The 19,435-nt window shown below is 34.8% G+C and overlaps 1 protein-coding gene across 5 annotated transcripts in view; it reads right to left on the bottom strand.

Moving 5' to 3' along the window:
* sns (nephrin adhesion molecule sticks and stones) overlaps positions 1–19,435 on the bottom strand; it is a 515,450-nt gene that overhangs the window by 275,589 nt on the left and 220,426 nt on the right. The window lies entirely within an intron of this gene.

Here is a 19,435-nt window from a genome sequence, read left to right as displayed (position 1 = left end):
GGTCATCAGAATACAAAGAAGCCATTCAATATTGACTGACGAGCAAATCATAAAAAACATTAATCATGAGCCATTTATAACCCTGCTTCAATATCCACAAGAACTCCTATTCGTTTATTGCAATCGTTCAGGAATATGACTACTCCATATTAAAATCTGACTTACCATTCTTAGATAAATGTATATAACTTTGTTTGTAGGACTTCCTTTTTTCCAAAGAAGTATTGTAAGCGAAGGTCCTGGCAACCAGTCCTAATATTCGAAGAATATCGGATAAAAAATTTGGATGAAATTTCCATATTATAAATAGTAGTGCTATAACAAAGACAATCTAGAAGAAGACACAGCCTGGTTCTCCGAAAGAGATAACACAAATGTCAAGGTGTAGAGGGCTATGAGAAAAACTTGCTTTATGTATCAATTATTTTCCAAGGCAGCTCTGCCCAGGAAATAATTAAAACGGCAATATTCCCAAAAAAAACACAATAAATATTCACTTCATTATACATACACTTTCTATTTTAATTTTCTATCATCGTTTTGGTATTGTTTTGTGGTTTTTAATTCAGAAATTTATCAAATTCACGTATGTTGTTGATATTTTCCGACGCAAACGGCAGTACATTTGAGAGACACATCGACGCATGATATTATATTGACAGAGACCTCTGGTGCTTTTGTTATGACAAAATTGCGACTTCTTCTAGATTGTCTTTGGCTATAATAGACATGGCGATACCGGAGTTGATGAATTTCGTTCATGTCAATGAGTGGTGCCTGAATCTATTTTAAGCTATTTTTACACCCGTATCGGAAAGCCGGTCACATTATGTGTTTGTGTGTGTCATTACACCTACCCCCTAGCCGCGAGAGTAACCAAATGCCACCAACATCTAGTTCCGAAATTAGCTTTTGAAAATGCCTTATTGAGCTGGCTCCATTTTATGCTACAGGTAATTTAGAATCCAAATATATATCTAGTTCACAAAATATGTTTTTGTGGCATATAGAACTGGGCTCAAGTAATGCTATAGGGAATGCTTTAATGACGAAAACAAGAAATCCATGTACAAATTGACTTCATGATTTGTTGCAAATAGAGAAACCAAAACAAAACAAAGTACACCTATTCTTGCGTTGAAGGGATGGCTGTTTTCAAAGTCAGTCGAGTTCTATTGGTCAGTTCGTTCGCACCAAATAAGAGTGAGTAAAATAAAGTTGAAAATATCCAAAAATATTTAAAAGCTGTGTACAGGTAGTAAAGAAATATTAATATATTTATGTAACAAAAAGACAATGTCTTCAAAAAAGTCAAAATATGTTGCAGTAGATTAAATTCACATTTTTGTAAAAATATATGTTTAGCTAACGTCTGCATTTTTAGGAGAGCTGGAATTGATGGTGGAATAACATACTTTGAAACATAGATTGGAACATCTTTTAAGAAAAATGTTATATGTATTTTGTTAAATAAAAACCATTGTATTGACAATTATACTTTTTTTCTTCAGAATAAATACGTATTTCGAAAAAACCTTGTACTCTAACTTGTTCCACCACTATACTTTAGTAGTTATTGGTTAGGAAGTAGCTCTGTATCTGGTGGTGGTTTACTTATCAGTAGGGAGTTCTTTATAACTAGTTGGGGAGCTAGTTATATGTAATGCTAATTGGAGGCGACTGACCCCCGCCAATGACAAGCCCATGTTAAATTCACCAGTTTTTTAAGTGGAAAGTAGCCAAATGTGGAACCAGCTCTGCTTACTTGAGATTTAGTTTTTCTACAGGTTTGAAACTAACTCCCTTGGCTACAGGGTACTTTCAGGGAATAAACCACCAGTGAATTCATTTTTGTTATCGCCAGAGATTACGATTGAATCCACAAAGTTGTGTTTATTTAAAATTAGAATAACAGAGTGTCCCGTAAAACAACAATTTTATCAACCCTATTGTACCCCAACCCACAAGGAAAAATCATTTTTGATGGATAAGTAATATGAAAAAAACAAAAACATTAGCGGATATTTTTTGCTACTCTTGTTTTTGATGATTCGGTTTGTCTTGTGCTTTTCGTTGGGGGAGGGTAGTATGTGGTATGGTACGGGGTTTTTGGGCTGAATGAAGGTCCTGAATTTATTATAATACTCCTATAAAAAGTTATAAGCGAAACAGCCAAACACATTCTCATACGCACTTGTTTTCAACAGAACCAAAAGTGGCAGCAATACTAGACCTTTGGCAGATAACGCCTGTTCGTGGAATATTTATTTCTTTTTTATTTCGTTGTTGTCATTCGATGTAGCTGCTGTTGTCTTCTTTCGCAATGTCATTGCCATTTTTTGTTTGTTTTATTTTCATCTTAACAGCTAATACTGACATTTCTTTTTGTATGATGCTATTGTCGTCCTTTTTTCGAAGAAATAATGACGACACTTGAGAGGATTGCATAAAAATCTGATAGATGATGGTACGAAGCATCTTTGTGGGTATTCCAAATACAGTCGCATGTATACAATTAGGTGTCCGTTTTTTCAAATGTATTTTATTTTTAATATGTTTATAAAAAGAGCAGAGCACATAACTGATGCAAATAGGATTTGGATGCTACGGTAGATAACCCGAAGTTTTTGTCAGGGTTTATTAAAGCAGAATTTTTTGATTAATTCAATTGACAAAAATTTCGGCCAAGTTTCAAGTTGAATGAATCTCACCTGCAAATCTCGCAAAAATTGGTCCACATCGGTCCATAATTATATATAGCCCACATATAAACCGATCACCAGATTTGACCTCCGGAGCCCCTACGTGGTGGTAGTATATGATATTTAACAACCATGCCAAAAGTGGTCCATATCAGTCCATAGCCCCCATATAAACCGATCCCGAGATTTGGTTTTGGATCCTACTGGAGGGGCAAATTTCATTCGAGTCAGTAGAAATTTGGTACATTGTGCTAGTATATGGCCGTTAACAATCATGCCTAACTAGGTCCATATCGGTCTATAGTTATATAGCCCTCAGATAAATCGATCCCCACACGCACAGAAAAAACATGTTTGGACATGGTTGCCGCATCCATTTAATGCTTATTTAGAGTATTTAATTGTCGCGAAAACCATGTATTTTGTCTTTGTAAAAATAATTTTCGTCTTTGTAAAAATATGTTGGCAATAAGCATTTAAATGGTTCTCAAATGCCGCAAACATGTTCTATTATTTAAATGATAGAATTTGAGACCATTATATGGTCAGGAAAATCATGTACCTGACCATTCAATTTTTTTTTACTTTTTTGCAAAGAAAAAAGTATTTTTATAGTTTACGTATAGATATGTCTACAAGCATTACATGGCCATAAAGACCATGTACATTGTTTTCGTGACCATTTAATTTTTTAATTTTTTTGCAGCGACAAGAATTTTATAAAAACATTGAGCAGGTACACACGATTTTCATTTTGCGCGTCAGTCGTGTGTTGATTGTTTCTTGGAATGGACTTATTGTGTTTTGTGTTAATTTATTTATTCAGAAATGGCACGTGGTTTTATGTGAATACAAAAAAGGAAAGTGTAATTGAAACAAATGTACCTGGTTTTTGTTCTGCATTTTGACATATGGTATAATTTATTTTTATTTGCAGTTATATGATGTCTGTGTTTGTACATTTGATGGGCACGAAGTAAATATGGAATGATTTCTTATTGTTGAAATTGAACCAAACTAGAGTGTGTAAAAATATGTGAAGTTTGCTTGCACAACATTATAAATACAAATAAACAATGAATTAGTTTATAAATAAATAAAAACAAATAAATAAAGTTGATTTTGTGTTTTCTTTTCTCAAGTGGCGTCCTTTTTTCGACGACGAAAAAAGTTTTTTCATAAAAATCAAAACATTTTAGGTTGTGACCATGTTCTTTTAACTAGAAGAAAAACATTTTTGACGAATAACATAACATTTTAGATCGTGACCATTGTCTTTTAATGGAAACAAAATTATTTTTATCAATATAATAAGGACAATTGTATTTTTCTTAGAACCATGTTCACTGAGCCAACATGGTTGCAGGTTAAAATGTTACATGGTCGCCGCAAAAATAGCTGCTATCATATTATTTTGCTCTTCGAATATGATTGTGGCAATCATGTTTCTTCTCTGCGTGCAATCACACAAAAATTGGTCCACATCAAGTTCATAATTGTCTATATAGCCCCCATATCAGCGACCCCCATATTTCAATTCTGGCTCCTTACGTACCGTGCAAAAGTCCATATCGATTCGTAATTATTTGTAGACTTACCTACACATACCTTTTTTGTCCAATATATACCACGTATGGACTAACTCACAATTTAGAAAACGATTTAAGATACCACAAACCAAGTAATTGGATTGTTAATGACAGTCTTTCGTAGAAGTTTCTACGCTATCCATGGTGGCCGAACTTACGGCCATATATACTTGTTTTATTTTTAATTCAGAAAACTCTTTTTGATTTGACTTATCTATTATAATTTGGATTTTGAAAATGGAATTTGTTTGTACATGAATACCTTTATTAATATATTGCAAAAAAGAATAATATTCGATGAATGAGATCTGTATACTAATTTTAATTTTAATTAATACAAAAACCTTAAGGTAAAGTCAAAATCTTAGGATCCAAGTAAACTTTTTTTAGTGTGAAATATTAGTTTTCTTTAAAGGCAAAATAACACAGATTACAGACATTTGTTGCAACGCTTTTTATAAACTGGGGTAAAATTGCAATGATTGAATCATTGCAATTTTACCAATAATTGAAAAAGTTTTTTTTTTTAATTAATTAATTATTATAGGAAAGTAACCTCGAACTTAAAATCAGCCTTAAAAGAAAATAATTTTTAACAAAGGGGAATTTCGTTTGCCTAAAATTTTGTTCAGAATCCGGTTAACATATTGATTGGTGTCGTTTTTGGACGCCCAACTTCAAACGAGTGTTCTTATATTTCTTTTTAATTTTTACAAATAATTTGCAAAATGATTGCTAATAGCATTTCATTTGATATGCATTTAAGGACTACAGCTTCAAAGAGTGTAGTATTCAAAGCCAAATTGTCTTCTAAAGACTTGCGAATTGTTACTGAAACAAAACAAGAACGCAACTGAGCAACATTTGATATATCTATGTATTATGAGAACGTGCATTGTTTATATTCCACTGGACAACAAACAACAACAAGGTTTCGTAAGACAGTATGTGGGGCCTTAAAAGTTTAAGACGATGATTCAAATCACATTATGTGAATGTAAATACTCTATAAGTTTCAAGTAAATGAGTGTGATATATTCCATACCACTATGGTTCATATCGGATGAAAGATATATGTATGGTGGCTAAATCAAAATCGATTGGACATAACTATAAAAAAATGTTTAAATAGTTTTGAACATGTAATTTTAGAACAGATGTCTACCAAAACCTGAAGGTATCATTTTAAATCCCAGAAAATTAAGAATTACAGTTTTAATTTTTTTTAATCTAGAGAAATTATTTCGACACCCTTGAAGTAGTCATTTTATGAATGGTGGGATTTTTGGTGAAAAGGCAGAAGGCGAAAAGTTGAAACTGGTATAATAAGTTTGTCCTTCCGTCTTTTGTATACTATACAAAGAGTGTATTTTTGATCAAGGTATGATTCTAACATAATAATCCCAAATAATTGACTTCTTTCCTTAAATACAAGATTCAAAATGGGCCACATTGATCCATTTTCTTACATAGCCCCCATATAAGATCATAAATTCAAAGCCTTTTTGTCATATTTTCATTTGCAAATGATTCTCCTCTATCTCCACTTGCAGTATAAAAAGGCCTAAAAGGGGGCCATTTAGATCACGTTCGGCAATGCTCTCGTCGGAGTGGTTACCTCCTTTGGTATGTGTTAGTTAGTTGCTTGTCGGCTCCTCTTTTTTTATTATTTATTATCTGCGTTTGTATGCACGATTCTCAAGCCAACAAATACATTTGCGCTTCATCAAGAGTAAACATCATCATAAAATATGTAAACGTCCTTTTTGTTTTTATCTATCGCTCTCTCTCTCTCTCTCTCTTTGCCTTGGTATTTTCGAGCTTTCGTGTTTCTGTTGTTGTTTTGTTTTTACCCACAGACACCATTCTGGTTTTCCTCACTGTCTTTTTTCGTGTGGATTTCTGTTTTTTTTTTTTGGGCACGAAGCAACAGGAAATGTGCCCTACAAAGGCACACCATCCAAGTTGAACACTAGCAACGACTTACACTTCGTGTCAAAGAAGCCAGCCCAATTGAGCACCACTATCCAACCTCATAGCTCCGACAAAGTGTAGCAAGTCTGCTCGCACACAATGACACGAAAAATGAAATTTTGCAAAACACCAACAAATCATGTGCCCAAAATGCAAAAACAACAAAATTCTGTTTTGCCAAATGCTTTCTGCAAGGAGTGCAGTCTACGAAGGTTTAATTGGAAAAACTCAAAATTGCTTGAAGATGATAGAATTTCATAGACGTGGTGGAGCGTCTATTAGCAGCGAACCTTTTATGCATGGTCCAATGAGGCTTCATAAATCCGATAACTTGTTTTTTGTGTTCTTGAATTTCACCACTTGTTGTATCACTATGGACTGAATAGACCAAGTAAGCCTTAAATAACGGCCACAACTAAACTATACGCAAAAAATCTTTCTTCCTAAACGAAATTTTAGACAAACAAATATCGTTTCGCATTTGCTCTTTGCTGTAAGGAAGTTTGTTTGGAAGAAAAGAATTACTTTTTGTGATAAACGCTTAATTTTTTACAGGATGTAAAAACAATTTCATAAAGACTCCAAACAATTCTTTTCTTCTTCTTCCCTCACATCTTTCTCACTTCCGCGAAGTTTTTAGTCTTTAGTTATATTTATATAGCATAGTTTTGTGCGCCCATGAACTCATGTAAAGAAACGTTAACAGAAACATACATATAGTGGCCACCGTGTACACGGATGAAAAAGACTGTTTTTCATATGTTTGGCTATAAACATTATATGTTTGGAACACAAATTTTTAAACACAATATTTTTGAGTGCAAGCATATAATGTTCATAAACTAGCATAACATGTTTGGGACATATATGTTAATATGTTAGAACATATTATGTTTGGGACATAAAATGTTTGTAAATATAATATGCTTGGATGCAAACATATATTAATTTAGAAATAGCCTATAAGCATATATGTGTTTAGTAGCTTGGAACGCTATTTAACAGGGAGCGATATTGAATTAAGTTGGTGGTTGTTGCTTGTTATTACAAAATTAACATTTTATTTTTCCTTGGGCAATTGATCAGCTACTTCTTTGATCCTTACAAACTGTGTGGTCCGCTGTTCGAATCCCCGTCCGGCAAAAGGTAAAATTAAAATAAAAAAAATCATAAAATTGAATAATTTCTTCTGCAATGTTTGTATTACAGAAAAAGGTTCTAAGAACTAAAAAATCTCGTGGAAGTGAGAAAGATGTCGGGGAATATACAATCGGGCAGAAACAAAATTTTGAGCATTCAGGTCGAAAACCTATGTTGTTAGCACCTATATTACCTGTTTATTTTCATAATTCATTATGATTGTAAATATATAAATAAATAAATAAAATTTTGAGCACAATATTGGTTGGGAGAATTTTTTTTAAGCATATAATATTTTTGGGTGCAAAATGCTTCCAAACATATTATATGGTCACATAATAACATATTGTTTTTTGGAAGACAACATTATTGAATTTGGATGCAAAAATACAAAATGTTTGGAACTTAGACTACCCAAACATACATTGTTTAGACCAATATGCTTTCAAACATATTATATACTGGTAGAGATCAAACATATAAATGTTTGGGCAATACCCAAAAATGTATATGATTGAAGCAAAATATGTTTGGGAGTATATGTTACAGAAGCGATTTTTTGTGAGGGTGTATCAATGGTTAGCATGCCCGCCTACCTAACCTACATATATTCCAAAAATTATAGACTTTACATACCACTATATGAAAATTTGACATAAAAATGTGCCTTATAAACACTTAAAGAAATTGGCTGTGTTTTTGGTTCAAAAATTATTGTTTAATGGCAAAAATAAAAATTTTGTAAAAAAAGCATTTTTTTGGTAATAAAAGTTTGAAATTTTCGAAGAAATTTAAAAACTCTTTACGTGTATGTCCTTAAATAGAAGATGTGTCTCTATGTCTGGTCATTAAAATGATGAGATCCCATTTTAGTTTGAATGGATAATTTTTACCTTTTTTTAATTTCATTATGAAGTTAAGTTTGATGGTATCTCTTCTCTATCGTATCTCAAATAATAGTCGGGGTAGTACAATTGGACAACAAACAAACCTCATAATATCCATTGCCATCAACTTTTACTTCATACTTGTGGCAATTAACTGCAATCATTTGGAAATTTCTTTGTAGCTTGTTAATTAGGTTAATTAACCCCTACAATGGAACTAATTTGTCATAAATTAATATTGTCTTAGTGTGAAAATAGAGTGAATCCAATTAACCGTATTTTGTAATTCAATTTGTGTCCTTATTCCATTCTATGGTGATAATTGCCATATATTTACATCTTTTCAAATAATTTAAATATAAATGCTAATTTTCATTGGAAATGTGTTTTTTCATATTATATCCTTCACTACTACTGTGGAGGAGGAGGCTACAAGAAGTGTATGTATTTGTATATATCGCCAAACCACATCAGGACGTCTTCCTGAGAAAAGTATGGAAAGTAATGTTAGAAATTTGCCGAATGTTTGATGATGTAAAGCAATCTAACTGAATACGTGTACCACCACAGTTGGGGACTTTTGTAAAAGAAAGAGTTAGCACTCCATTTATTCATTCAACCGTCGAACGGAACGGACGTGTTTTTTAATAGCGGATAAACTCATCGTAATAAGTACCTACTACAATTTTCAAGTGTGGTGGGATATTAAGCCACCATGCAGCGAAATTCAAAGACATCCACTGGGTTGCTAACTGCAGGGCCCAGTGGACGCGTATCGACTGGAGTTATAAATTTTGGCAATGACCAAGAGCTAGGCCCAATTAATCGACCTGTAGACGGGTCGACAGGTGGCGACACTTTGACAAGTCGAACCTTTTCCAAGGTAACGATATCAAAAGGAGGTAATCCCTCACGAACGAGATTCAAGGAACGCAGAAATGCTTTGTTTATCCTAAAGAAATTAGGATCAGTCGACCCAAGCACATTGTCGGCTAAACAAAGCGATTCCTTAAAATGGGTTCAAGGAATTCTTGAGGCTGGAAAAAGGGAACGATCACCGGATGAGCTGCCATCCTCCAAAAGGGATCAACGATCGTTTGCCTCAGTTGCTAAATACGGCCTTGCGATGGCTATCATTAGGGCTGTTTTCTTTTAGCACTGGATACCCTAAGCCGTGAAGGACTAAAAGAAAACAGAGTACTCGTTTATCCAGGACATCTCCAAAAATATGCAACACTGTCATCAGCTGTTTAAAAACAACCACAGAAAAGAAGTGAAATCTTGCATTTTTAATGTATGAAATGCTCCAATTAGTAATAAATATTTACTGCTGCGATTATTTATGACACTATACCACTTTGAATTACATGTTTTTCGATAAATTAGTTACAATAAAGTGCTATTGTGAATCGATGAAGCGTCACTTTATCAAAACACAATCTGGCAAGATCGGCTCGACTTGCACTGAAGAGATGTTCTGGATAGAACACCAGTGCAACGATGTTCTGGATAGCCCATACAAATGTTGTATCCAGTGCAATAAGAAAACTGCCCGGTATGGTTCCAAAGCAAAAATGGGGGAAATTGAGAATGCTTTGTCTGGCGTCTACTAACAGGTGCTGGAAAAGTTTCCCGGGCCAGATCCTCGACACCAAAAGGCTGGTTGGTATCAAGGACGATTTAAGCTAGTCGCATTTGAGGATCAGAGGTCTATAGAATGTTTTAAAGCTGCTCTGATACTAATTGGTGAAGTTTGGGAAGGAACTGCTCTAGAGTTAGTCGAGAAGAAAGACATACCGGCTAGACCTAGAGCGCATGCGTGGATACCTGCAAACCCTCCTGACCCTGAATCTATTTTAAATAGACTAAAACAATGCAATCCAGATCTTCCAACATCTGATTGGAAGGTTGGCCGTTTGGATGAAGTGGATGGACCAAGACGGCATGCAGTGTTTCTCAGTCTTTGCCACATCTAGCAAAGTCTCAGGGCCGTGTATGTTATGGCTTTCATTATATCCAAATGAAGGTATATAAAAGCGATCAGCTAAAGGATTCAGAACAGGTCAAACCTCTGTCTGAATCAGAAGTAAGCGGATCCTCTTGGGCAGTTGAGGGAGATACCAAAGATGCAGACATGGATAGACACCGTATGCGAGAGAAGGTTTCTACTGCCTCAAAACTCACCAAAGTTGAACCTATGGTTATTGCGAGAGTCACCGAGATCTCTGAAGAGGACATTCTTGATGACTCGATTGAAACGGCTGATATGACGGTTGTTGAAAATCTCGATGGTCCTACGGATCCTCCAGATAAATCTTCACAATTGTAAGGCTGCATGTGCTACCATAAAAGTTCTTCTGATGAAAGGGGACATAGATATAGTTCTTATTCAAGAACCATATGTTTATAGAAACAAACTGTGTGAATTAAGTACTCCGGGGTTCAAACTATTGCGGTATACTGGTAATGATGTAAATCGAGCCTGTATAATTGCTAAAAAACGAGCTCAACTTGTTTCTGCTTCCTGCAATGTGCAATACAGACACTGTCGTTGCCAGTTTGGAAATAGCCAATTGCAAATATTGGGTATCTTTGGTCTACATGGGACATGACAGGGAGATGCCTCCATGTGCCGTTAAGACCTTAGTGGAGGAGTCACTGAAAACAAAGACGAAACTCATTATGGGATGCGATGCGAATGCACATCATAGTATATGGGGAAGTAGTGATACTAATGCAAGGGGAGAGTCGCTAACAGAGTTTATTTTGCGTACTAATCTGGTAGTTTGCAACAAGGGAGATGCCCCAACCTTTGTCACTAAAAACAGGCAAGAGGTTTTGGACGTCACCTTGGCCTCGCAAGAACTGAAGGAAATGATCTGATTGACAGGTTTTAAGTGAACATAGCTTCTCAGATCATCGCTACATCAGTTTCAAATTTGATGTTCATACCACCAAGACCATATTTCCGCCAAATGTTAGGAAAGATGAGTGGAATAGGTATAGGGAATCGTTCAATATGATGATACCGGAAATATCAGAGACAAATACAAGCGGTGGCTGACAGAATTATCCCCTGGTTGTCGGCGATATATATAGGATGTATCAACTTAGCATATATACCAGGAAAGTGGAGGGAAACAAAATTCGTTTTCATACCTAAAGCGGGAAAAGCCTCTCACTCGAATGCGAAGGATTTCCGACCAATCAGCTTATCATCATTCCTACTTAAGACTCTGGAGAGGATGATATATATTTATCTTAGTACTAGCATCGATTCAAGTTTGTTCTCGAAACGACAGCATGCATACTCGAAGGGCAGGTCTACTCAGACCCCATTACATGAACTAGTCAGCTTTATTGAAAGCTCACTATATGTCAAAGAATACACAATCGTGGAGTTTCTAGACATCGAAGGGGCTTTCAATAACGTCCATCTGAGCTCGATATTAAACGGACAGATGTTGATCCAGGTATATTTAGGCTGTTAGACGAACTTCTAATAAAGAGACGTATTTCAGCCACACTAGGACAAGCAAACATACAAAGGTATGTGAACAGACGCACTCCCCAAGGAGGAGTTCTATCACCTCTTCTTTGGAATGTTGCTATAAATAATCTTCTGGTTTCCCTAGAGAAAGAAAGGATAAAAGTGGTGGCATACGCAGATGATGTGGCGCTAGCAGTCAGGGAAAATTCCCATCCACAATCAGAGATATTATAAAGAGAGCTCTCCGCATGACTGAGAAATGGGCGAAAGATAATGGTCTTGGGGTAAATCCAGCAAAGACAGAACTAGTCATGTACTGCAAAGATCGCAAAACTTCCACGGTTAGGCCCATTTCCTTAGGGGTATTGAAATTTCCTTTGGTGAGTGTGCAAAATACCTTGGCGTTATTTTGGACAGGAAGCTGAATTTTAGGCTTAATATTGAAGAGAGTGCGAGAAAAGCCACGGTAGCTTTGTACTCGTGCAAAAAGGCAATAGGGAAAAAGTGGGGACTAAAACCAAAAATTGTGCATTGGCTATACAAGGCAGTAGTTAGACCTATAATGCTATATGGTGTTGTAGTCTGGTGGCCGGCACTTCACTAGCCGACTAGTTTAGACAAAGTTCAGCGTATGGCGTGCTTGTGTATCTCAGGTGCATTCAGCAAGACAGCTGTGGTCGTGAGTGAGTCACGAAAATAATATCTTCGAGAGTGTGCGTGTGTAACGAATTACACTCACGAAAATATTCCTGCTCACCAACATAAAACGCTTAAGAGTTAAATTCAATTACAATTTTAGTGACACCTGGGATGTTAAGAGTTTAATAACACTCTCGATTTTAATAATGCTCATGTTTTCAGACACTTCGGTAAGGTAAATTAACTATTCGTGAGTCACGATATTTTTCGTGAGTTTTCGTGCCGCAAATCTCTCAATGAGATGGCTTAGCAGCACAATATTCACCTAATATGGGTGCCTAGCCATAGGAACATACCGGGGAACTGCGAAGCAGATGAGCTAGCACGGTTAGGAACTACCTTACATATTCCAGGGGAACTAGAATCTGTTGGTATGCCTCTGGCTACCTGCAAGCTCTTACTGCGTGAGAAGGCTGTCATGATGGCAAATGTTCGATGGGAGAATTGCAAGGGTTGTAACGACACCAAGCAAATATGGCCCCATTTAAACTTAAACCGCACACTAGATATGGTAGTGTTCTCGAGACGTCAGATATCACGCCTGATATCTGCTATAAAGGGTCGCTGTCTGATAGGCGATTTTGCAAAAACTATTAGCGGGAAGTATAATGACCATTGTATGAGCTCTCATGATGCGGAGGAAAAGGAATCAATAAAACACCTCTTGTGTGAGTGTTCTGCATTTTGTGTAATGCGTACACGGATGAAAAAGACTGTTTTTCATATGTTTGGCTATAAACATTATATGTTTGGAACACAAATTTTTAAACACAATATTTTTGAATGCAAGCATATAATGTTCATAAACTAGCATAACATGTTTGGGACATATATGTTAATATGTTAGAACATATTATGTTTGGGACATAAAATGTTTGTAAATATAATATGCTGGGATGCAAACATATATTAATTTAGAAATAGCCTATAGACATATATGTGTTTAGTAGCTTGGAGCGCTATTTAACAGGGAGCGATATTGAATTAAGTTGGTGGTGGTTGCTTGTTATTACAAAATTAACATTTTATTTTCCCTTGGGCAATTGATCAGCTACTTCTTTGATCCTTACAAACTGTGTGGTCCGTTGTTCGAATCCCCGTCCGGCAAAAAGTAAAATTAAAATAAAAAAAAATCATAAAATTGAATAATTTCTTCTACAATGTTTGTATTACAGAAAAATGTGCTAAGAACTAAAAAATCTCGTGGAAGTGAGAAAGATGTGAGGGAATATACAATTGGGCAGAAACAAAATTTTGAGCATTCAGGTCGAAAACCTATGTTGTTAGCACCTATATTACCTGTTTATTTTCATAATTCATTATGATTGTAAATATATAAATAAATAAATAAAATTTTGAGCACAATATTGTTTGGGAGAATTTTTTTTAAGCATATAATATTTTTGGGTGCAAAATGATTCCAAACATATTATATGTTCACATAATAACATATTGTTGTTTGGAAGACAACATTATTGAATTTGGATGCAAAAATACAAAATGTTTGGAACTTAGACTACCCAAACATATATTGTTTAGACCAATATGCTTTCAAACATATTATATATTGGAAGAGATCAAACATATAAATGTTTGGGAGTATATGTTACAGAAGGGATTTTTTGTGAGCGTGTAAGCAAATTTTAGGGGCATATAGCTTCAGATTACTGGCGGACATGGAAAATGTTAACTTAAGCAGTCTGCTAATGTTTTTGGAACAATCTGGTTGGTTCAACAGAAGAAAATAATCGAGAAGGTGCAGCGGTTAAAACTAGAAGTGCCCATATGTAATAGGTACTTTTAGTTAATGTGGTATCACAATGGACTGAATAGTCTAAGTGAGCCTGAATCTTAATCGAGCTTTTACCTCTTATCTTTCGGCAACACTGGTTTAATCAGCAGACGCATGTTTCCTGTTTTGCTTCACTGTCAATCACCTTCAGTTTGTCTTTAACCATGAGTCGTCTTGAAGCATTTATTCGTGAGATAGAGGCCGAAATGTTGCAAGGAGTATGCAAAAACTAGGCTAAGCGGATGGAACCTTTGAAGGGCAATCGCGGTCATCACTTGCATCAAACATTAAGTTATATGGAATGTACTTTCGATTGAAATAAAGATTTCATATGCAGCTCTTAATAAATCAAATTATAATTAGGCTGGGCAGTCGTTAACAATTTTTAAGAATAAACTAACATAAAAAAATATTTTTGAATAACACATTATTGGGACACTTTTTTGTTACTAACGAAAATTTTAAAATTTCAACGATACGATTTCTAGGAAATATCTTCGTAATTTTAATAAAGAAAATGTTAACGCGGACTGCGTCGTAAAATTTTCCTAAGTTGTAAAATTTACCAAAATCAATAAAAAAATTAGTTACAAAAAATTGGTAATGAGGAATGTTTCACAAAAGCAACAAAGATAATTCTTTCAGTGTACGGGCTAAGTTAGATGAATGGCACTGGAGGAACATTTGTAGAGAATGATCGGAAGGGCGACGCAAATATCAGATCTTCCTTTTTAATCTAACTTAACCAAAACTCCGATGATTAGGTTAGGTTAGGTACACTCAAAAAAAAAGTGATCTCTCTATTTCACTAAAGCCAATTTAACTTTATTTTAGTTCACGAAATTATTATGTTTGGAGAAAGTTTCTTTTAACTAAAACCGAGGAAAAAAATATACACAAATGAAACATAAAAATTAACTAAATTCGTGTCTTCCACAAAATAGTTCAATATTTCTTTAAATTTGCAAATTTTACTACAAATGCCTTCATCATGAACTTCGTATGTCACTAAAGACATTCTTGCAATTTTGAACTCCAAGTTTTTCCTTCCAACTACAAATTTTTCTTTAACAAGTGAAAAAACATAATTATTTCTAATAAATTTTCTTGAATTTGTCGAAAAATATTTACTTATTTTAATGACATCGGTGTGATGCCAGCGTTTGTAATGCTGTTTAGTTAAAATTTTCTAAAAATATTCAAAATTTTCTAAAATTAACCGAAATTTTTCTTCCTGGTGGGTTCACAGTTTTTTCAGTGTATAGTGCTAGCCAATTGTGATTACAAATGAGTGCTGTCCGTTTCTATGGTTAGCTCAATGATAAGGAGCCTCCTTTTGACAACGACATCCGAACGGCATTTCACGTTGTGGTGGAACTACTTAGAGAACATTGAGATATTGATTGAGAGATATTGAGATAATAGATTCCTGATGAACTCGAAGTAGTTTTCTTATGATTACTAACGAATTAAGGCATTAATCAACATGCTGATGTTTCTGGCTCCTGTCTAGATAACAAAGACATGTAGTCTATGAAAACAATATCGAATAGCACATGGGATCGACAGAGATCCAGTAATTACATTGCATGTGCAGAAATATGCTTAGGGAACTTCTTTTCAAATGGCTCGCATATATAAAAATCCTCAAATTGCTAATTCTAACTGTAATGAGTAGATGTGGCACGTTTCGAATCATAGTAGTCATTTACTATGGCAATATATATATACATATATATTTTTGAATTTTTAATTGTCCTACACAATTGTCACACATGTCCTGTGGCTGCACCTGCCCGCCATCATTATCGCTTTGAGTTATTCAAAATGAATGTCGTTGGTAAAATTAAGGTCACCCCTCTGGATTGACATATTATTTGCGGTTACTCACATTATGATTATGTGGTTGCGTATCTATAGTCCTATTACCCTAATATGCTAAGTTGAAAATCCTAAAATATAAAAAATGGTATGAGTCGATGGGATATTTTTTAATTTTAATTGAATTATTTTTCTCTTGCTTCTTTCCTTATTGATATGTCTAATTAATGGCATGACAAACTGAAATTGAAGTTGATGCCTATTGATTTTCTAGTATAAAATGTTTATCTTACACATAAAGTCGATTAAGCCTATTACACGTGTATGTGTAAGTGTATTTATATGTATATGTGTTGACATGAATTTGCATGGATTCATATTCAACGTCGCTACTCTTTATGTGAGCATGAATTATAGAATTTTAATTGTCTCTCTATTATCGCCTGTCTATTAAAGTGAAATTATTTCCATTTTCCTAAAATATTTCGAAATAAAAATCGCTGCACTGAAATCCTAACGGAATCATTTACTATTAATTGGTTTGCCATATCAGGCTGTGCATATGTGAATATTTAAAAGGTTATTAAAAACCCATCTGTGAGTCATAATTACTTACACATACACTAATACGTTTGCAAATGCAAACATACATATATTTATGTAAATGTATACGTCCACATTTTACCCAAAGGACTCTGATAAAAAATACTCAGCAATTGAAGGTACTTTCATGTCTGGGTTTTGTTAACTTAGTTTTCTTTGGAGAATGTTTGATTGTATTAGTCTCTTTACTCATATTACACATAATGGGAGAATGATCAATGATCAGTACAACCTCTCTAAATCAGACGGATTTAGTTTAGACTCTTGTCCGGAATACTTATTGTTTGAAGGCAAAACTGTATTTCGAATGTTAGGTTCAGTATTGATTTCCTCTTCTTTTGGGTGTCAATGCAAACTTTTGACAGCTTGCCAGGGTTGGCCAAAAACCCTTTAAGTTTGTAATAAAAACGTGTTTAAACCAATCTTCAAAAACTGACGATGACATCAAACTTTTTTAGTTGACTTATATTTTATAGGAAGCGAGAAGTTTTTCAGTCCACCTGCTTTAGAGCATGGTATATAAGTGAATCTAGCTTATAAAGTTTAGTTCAACATGCTGATGTACCTATATGTTGAGTGCACCGATTCGAAAATTGAAGGCCAGATTTGATCGACGTCCAAGCCGCAGTGGAACAAAACTTGGTCGTGAGCTGAACATACCGCGAGAATGGATGCAACACATTAAAAAATAAGCCATTGATGTTCCAAAAAGTCGATGAGAAGCCCTTCCAAATTAAGCAGTTTGTAAACAAACCAAATGATCGGGTTTACTTGCCCAAGAGGTAAGCTGAAAATATACAATCGCCTTGACGGCCCATGGTCGCTCCCCGCTACTATTCATCGAGAGTAGGGTCAAAATAAATGCTGATTATTATCGGGAAAATGTTCTAAAGACATTGAAGCCCTACGCAGGCAAACATTTCGGCCATAGACCATGGACATTTCAACAGGACTCAGCTCCATCACACGCGTCAAATAAGAATGATTTAATAAAGAGGTTCCTAGCTTCATATCTACTAAAGTGAGCTAAAATTTCAAACTAAATAATCAATCCATAAGGAGTTAGCATAAAGGGCCCAAAATTGAGTTATCTCTCCCAGCCAGATCTATACTAAAGGCTGTGGAAAGGTTCATTCGCCCGAACCGAAACATGTACAGCCCAGGCGAGTATAGATTTGTCTCAGGCGTTTTCTTTTCAATGGCTCTATTAACCATGTTCCTTAATCTATATCTGTCCATAAAGCTCGAAAAATAATTGTTTAATTAGATATAATGCATTTGGACGTCAATTGCCTGTTTCGGTATCAGGCTAACATGAAATATAATAAGCAACGATGAGCCCGTCGTAAAACTAGGAAAAAAACGACTAATGTACGCGTTAGAATTGTTGTTGTACCCTGCAAACCAGTTTCTGTAAGTTGCCACATGTTGTTGTTGTTGACTGTAGAAACAAAAGGCATTGTTCGACTGTTCACCACTTAGGTGAATTCTAACAAATTAGCTTTCTAAAAATAAATTTCGTGTTGTTGCATTACTGTGTAACAAAACGAAATAAAAATAAGATTAAGGGACTTGTAAGTTATATGAAAAGATGATGTACAGTGGGAGAAAAGATGATTCAATTTGTAAGAGGAAAAGTCCCAAATGTTTTCGCCATAAGGAGTTAGCACAAAGGGCCCAAAATTGAGTTATCTCTCCCAGCCAGATTTATACTAAAGGCTGTGTGGAAACATGTACAGTCCAGGCGTGTATAGATTTGTATCTGGCGTTTTCTTTTCAATGGATCTATTAACCATGTTCCTTAATCTATATCTGTCCATAAAGCTCGAAAAATAATTGTATAATTAGCTAAATAATCAACATTTTGTCGTGCAGTAGTCCATTCTTATCGTTTTTTTTTTTTTTTGGAATCGTGCAAAATATATCTTGTGCTTTAATTTAGATTGAATTTATTTCTACGGCCATTGAATTTTATATCCACGTGTCGTTCATAAAATTTTTGAGACATATTGGAATAAGGAAAACTGCATTGAACTCTAGAAAATTTCGAAGAAAATACAAAAACAAATATTTGGATGATATCATACCGAAACTGGTGATTAACGTCCAAATGTATAATTACGATTAATTATTATTCGAGCTTTATGGACAAAGAAGATACAAATCTATACACGCCTGACTACATGTTTCCATTTTGGCGAATGAACTTTTCCACAGTCTGTAGTATAGATCTGACTAGGATAGATAACCCAATTTGGGTCCTTTATGCTAACTCTTGAATGTTGTTCGTTTGTAAGACGATTTGCGGTTAAATTATTGACCGAACTGAAGATGTTTGACAGTGAAATAAAGCAGGAAATGTGCATCAGTGTCTAACCAGTGTTGGCAAAAAGATAATAGTAAAAAAATCACTGTTTCCATAGCTTCCAAAATATGTCTTCATTTGAAAGAAATCGCAACTTTGGCTTAAAAACAATCAAAATCCATAAAGGAAGGTTTTTGAAATCGTTTCCAAGCCAAAGGTTGATAAGAGAGAAGTTCCCCATCTATGGTATCAGAATGGACTGAATTTTCTAAGTAATCCTGGAACATTATTACTATCGTTCATTCCGATATACACATACGTTATGAGTACAATTTCAATTTTAGATGTGCAATTCCTGTATGATATTCCTACAATAATATTCCTGAGGCAAAGGGCAACTCCATATTCATACCATAAAATGGTCTAAGAATAT

The sequence above is a fragment of the Haematobia irritans genome, chromosome 5, assembly GCF_050003625.1.
Source record: "Haematobia irritans isolate KBUSLIRL chromosome 5, ASM5000362v1, whole genome shotgun sequence".
Classification (NCBI taxonomy): domain Eukaryota; kingdom Metazoa; phylum Arthropoda; class Insecta; order Diptera; family Muscidae; genus Haematobia; species Haematobia irritans.
The sequence above is the reverse complement of the archived record's forward strand: the minus strand, read 5'-3'. Positions and strand labels throughout refer to the sequence as shown.